This window comes from Nematolebias whitei, chromosome 5 (assembly GCF_014905685.2).
Source record: "Nematolebias whitei isolate Nwh7 chromosome 5, NemWhi1, whole genome shotgun sequence".
In the NCBI taxonomy this organism is placed as follows: Eukaryota; Metazoa; Chordata; class Actinopteri; order Cyprinodontiformes; family Rivulidae; genus Nematolebias; species Nematolebias whitei.
Window position 1 is genome coordinate 27,795,156 of NC_056502.1, and position 5,624 is coordinate 27,800,779.

The following is a 5,624-nucleotide window of genomic DNA, read 5'->3' on the forward strand; positions in this document are numbered from 1 at the left end:
ATTATTATTATTATTATTATTATTATTATTATTATTATTATTATTATATTTGTCTCTACCATGTGCTTTTGGTGTTATTTTGTCATGTAAATACCAGCTGATTTAAATTTGTAAATAGGAAAACATTGAAGGAATTTGTCCAGATCGTATATTTTGCTTAATAAACAAAACGAAATTATAGAGAAACCTCCACCTTTTCAGTCCATTATTATTATTATTATTATTATTACATTATTATTATTATTATTATTATTATTATTATTATCATTATTATTATTTGTTTAGGTGTTTTGCCGGGCTACAGTTGTGTTTGTAACCCAGGAGAGCTGAAGAAAGAGAAGTGGTGTGAGCGTGCACGCAAAGCGGCTTTAATTTGATTCCAGTGTGAAAGGAAAGCGGCGTGGCTGCATTGAGGTGCTAATAAGAGTCCAGATGGTTGCTGGTGACAGAAAATGGACAGGAGCAGCTGGGAACGTCATTAAGTAATAATATGGGAACGCCCAGTCCAAACAAAATCAAATGGTTAAAATCTAATCTGTCAGAGGGAGAAGTCGATTGGAAGATAAATTATTAATTTTGTTCTTCTTTTTGTGGGGGTGAGAAGGAGGGAGGATGACATTACTCTGGCTGTTTTTAGGGCTCCGTGTCTGTTCCGAGGCTGATAATAATCATTAGTCCATAAAAGCAGCTTTTATTTTATTTTGTAATTACAAGTCAGCACTGATTTATTGCAACACGATAGAGAAGTCCCATTCATATATTTATAAAGCGATCGTGTTATTTAACCTCGCACATGTGCTAAAGTTCGGAGTCTCGTGCACGTGTTATAAAATAAAGGACTTTATGAGTTGAAATGGTTTTTGAAGGGCAGCGCGAGCAGCTTCTCCGTGTGGTCCGGATGGGTTCGGTTCCTGCAGCGGTCCAGACCTGTGGAGCCGCGGCTCTGGTTCTGCAGATCACAGCGACCTCTATAGGCGGCAGAGACAAACTCGAGCAAACCGGACTCCGTTTTTCACTCTTTATTACTGGAAAACTTGCAAAATAAAAAGACAAACTAGAGACTCACGCGAGAAAAAAAGAAACAAAGTGATCGAAACACGTGGAGCTGAGAGAGAACGACAGAAAAGTTGAAAAACACTTGTCATCAATACTTTGTATTTAAATAACCAACCTGCAATACATTTTTTTAAATAATAATAAATTAAAATGTGCAGTTTTATATGTTAATACATTGTTATAAATTTGTCTAAGTAAAAACGGGAGCCTGGAAAAAAGTGTTTTTATTTTTTATCTGTCTGCTAATTTAACTTTTTTTTTTTATTCTCATAGTAAAGCCCCATGTTGAAATATTACCAAAAGCCTTTGTTTGTTTGTTTTGCTTTATAGGCACATAAACACATTTTTTTCCTCACAAATTCACAACTTAAACGAGTAATTTGATTCATTTTATTTTATTTTCCTCATTAAAAACTTGTCAAATATCCCAGCACATTTATTCATGACAAAACACAACTGTCTTTAATGAGTTTCACCGAGTCTCTGTTTGTTGATGACGAGTGTAATACGTGTAACAGAAACAGCAGGTGTGTGCAGTCCCCCCCCCACACACACACACACCACCTTCTGACAGGCAGCTTTTAAGGCTACAATTAAATAACCTCTCTTTGTCCATTTATTTCTTTTGTACACAAACAGCATGAGGTTAGCAGTGATGTGTTAGCTGCAGGTCATAATGCTGCGTTCCCATAATAATAAATACAAAATTATTCATTTAGTAAGTAGATATAGTGGATTGTAGCTAATGAGCACAGTTGAAGCTGATAATTAGTCTGTCACTTCCAGCCGTTTCCTCCTGGATGCTGTGGGCCACGATGCAAGCTGGGAGGGGGAATAAATACTATCAAATTAAGAAAAAACGAGGTTTAAATGAATATATTAAATTTAAATATAAAGCTCTGTGAAATCACACACTTTACTGCCTTAAAATGATGTTAAAATAGGAATAGCTGAACTTGCACTGAATAACTTCTGAAGCTTTTTGCTCCTATGAAGACAACAAAATAATTATAATAACAACAAAGTGGTGCTGTAAGTACAGCTCCAATTACCTATTTGTACATTTTAAATTAACACCAATATTTAGGGATCAGTCAGTATATTTATGTTAATAAAAAAAATGGATACAAATATTTTCACTGTGTAAAAATAATAAAATAAAAAAAAGCATTTATTTGCAAATCATGAACGACTTATTTTTATTTTTTTGGTTAGACACTTTTTTTTCGTACAGCACAAATTTTTATCAACGCTGAACAAACACGCCTTTTATTAACCGCTGAAATCACTTTTTCCAAACGGTTAAAAACGATCACTTCAGCTCTGAACTGATCCAACTCAAGAGTTTGTGTAAATCTCAGCTCTTGCAGAGAAAATAAGTTGTTGACCCCAACACAGTTTAGTATTCTGCCTCGGCCCGGCTCGCCTTAAGGCCCTTTGTTGCCGAACAAGAACCATCTCCCTCTGAAACTGGGACGTGTCATGCTGGAGCAATCCATTCATTTTGGCGCTGAATCGTTGCATTGTGACACTTTGTGTGTGCATGAGGAACAGGAAGAGTGTGCAGAGCAGGGTGGGGGGTGTGATTGCACGGGAGGAAAGTTTATCACCGTCTTGTCTTTTTTTTTTGGGGACAGAAGCAGGCTTTTCTTAGACTCGACCTCTTGTCCAACAACACAAACGTCTGTTTCTTCTTCTTTTCAAACTCCCCTCTTCTTTTTTTTTTTATCCTTTCAACATGTCCGTTGTATTTTCTCCCAAAGATGCCCACCCATATCTGTGCTCCTCTAATCCATTTATCTAGCTTCAGGAGTGTTGCTCTGGTAATACAAAAGCCATCATGGACTTTCCTCCTCCTAAGTCCTATAGATGTGGGAGAAGACACACAACAACAGCAAGTAACAACAAGTCAGTGGAGCCCAGCAGCCGCAGCGGGGCTACCTTCACACCATGCTACATCGTGTATAGCTCACTAGCTTTGGCCCGCTCCTCGTTCGAGCGACACAATGGTAGTAAAAGGCACGAACGCCTCGGTCACAGGCTTTTCTTTGCTGGAGCAAGAGGCTGCGGGAAGACAACGATTCTTGCCAGAGGACGAGGACGATTCAGTTGTGAAAGGGAGAACGAAGGGAGGGGAGGCTTATGGTTACACTCGAACACAAATAGCAGCACGACACTGTTAGTTACCAGACAAATGGCCGGCTGACTGGCTGACGCACCGCCGGTTAGGCAACAACTCACAAGAACTCAACAACCCGTGCAGACCCCCGCTGACACAGAAAGAGTTGGCCTGGCTTCTAGATGTAGCAGAAGTAAACACGGACTCCCGCGCATGTTTGCCTGGTTCCCTTTCATTTGGCCACTCAAAGCGACATTCGTCCGTTTTGATCGGGCAAAAAAAAAGATAGAAAGAAATAACAAAGTGAGACAGTGAGAGCAGTCAAGTAAACTTTTCTTTTCTGTTTCTCAGTGAGTCGTTCTCTTCCGCTCTGAGAGAGGAACACAGAAAAGCTCTTTTTGGTGTCTCTTTGCAATGAGGACAATATGCTTATTTGGATCTTACTCGAAGCGCCCTTGCCAAATATCGGGGCACTAATTAGCTGGCCTAATCTAGAAATATCATCCTAGAGTCTGATACATCCTGCTCAAAATGATCTATTTTAGGAGAGCTCAGCTGAACATGGAGGTTCATTATCATCGTCTTGTCTGCTAAGTTTGTTGATCAAAGTTATTTCCATGTGTCTGTGGTTGTCGAGGGTCACTGACAGGGCCCGATACGCACCAGTCTCCTCGAGTTGTGCTTCTGTTTTAATAATGATTTCACAAACCAATTAAAGCTGGTTAGGTCTCGAGTTCTCCTGAAAAACTTGTGCGTAGCCGTTTCTGCACAACAGTCCTATATTTAGGAAGAATGCCTCCCGCTCAGCACACACCCACACACTCCGTGTGTCTGAAACACACACAACCATACAGGGCATGCACACACAGAAGAATACACGTGCATGCATTCCTCGTACAGACTGTTGGAGGATCAGAAATATTTCGCCTTAATTATCCTTCAGTATGGATCATGTTCTTCAGGAGAGACTGGTAATGATGGGTTATTTATAGTCGTTTATTTCCACTCTGTAATTATACACTCCTCAAAATCAGGGCTTTTTACATTTGGCATGTGCTTGAAAACGTAAATTAAACAGACAGCACTGTTGTTAAGATCCCTTTGAAGTGCATCCCCTCTCCAAACACAATTTGATGGAAAGTTCTGTTCTCTTCGTTAGTGTCGAGTTTGCTCCTGAGCGCGAGCTGAACGATGTTTCTTCCTCTGCCTCCGTTTGATGGGAAAGTGTTGTGCTGCGCTAATTGTTGCTACATGCTAAATATACGACAAAAAAAACGTATTTCTCGTTTCAGATTGTTGTTTTTATGACTTCGAATTGAGACAAGCTAATGAAGGATGGTGATAATAATGCTGCTGTTCATCTTTCAGCTCAGCTCGTCCGCAGAGCCCACTTTCTTCAAGACAGTTGTTTCAGGTTGACATGGTAAGGAAGCCAGGGGCTTTAGCTCCCCCCTTTCCTCGCAGCACATTTTCATAACGGCAGATAATAAAGTCTGATTTTCCGGTCTTCTTTTCTGATGTGATGCCATTGGGGTTTGGGCTAATTCCAACGGGCTGTACAAAAGGAAGTGCAGCCATCTGAAGTGTCAGACTGCAGCTGTGGCTGAAGCGCAGGAATTTCCAGTAAGTGGAGGATGCTTTTCGGTCTCGTGCTCTCGGAGCACACCCAGCACATGTGGGGAGCAGAGGGCAGTATCAAACGTAACTCATTTTATTTTCGTTCTTTTTTTTCTGCACAAGTAAAAATTTTACTCCTTCTGTCCAGTAGTCCCTCTTCTTCCCCTTCGTTTCTCTTTGACACATATTTCAATTTTAAACTGAATTTGCATTTTTATTAAAAGCTGCACATTTACAGTATACAAAACTAGAGAAGTTGTATCTCTTGTGAAAAAGCAGTGTGAATGCTTATTGTTGAAGAACTTGCTGAAAAACAGCTGAGTTTAGCTAAAAAATGCTGAAATGTATCAGAAATGGAAGAACAAGCCCAAGTTAGTAGAATAAATTAGAAAGATCATTTATTTGCTGAATTTGGTTTAAATAAGCAGAAATGAGCACTAAAAATGAGAAAATTAACAAAAAAGCTGAAATTAGCACACAAAATAGCTGACAAGTGGATGGAAAGGCAAAAAGAAGCTTAAGTTACCAGAATAAACTGAAGAGAGCGCAACTGTGCCCAACTGGGATGAACAAAAGCAGAAATGAGCACAAAAAAGTGGGAATTATCTGGAAAAAAAGAGCTGAAATGAGATAAAAACAGCTGAAAAGTGTCTGCAAAAAGGATCTTAAATTACTAGAAGGAAAAAGAGTGAGCAGATTTCTGTTGATATAAGCTGAAAAAAGTTGAAATGAGTGAAAAAATGTGGAATTAGCAGAAAAAGCTAAACTTAGCATAAAACAGCTAAATAGTAGCTGGAATTGGATGTTGTGGAACCCTGCATACACAATTGCA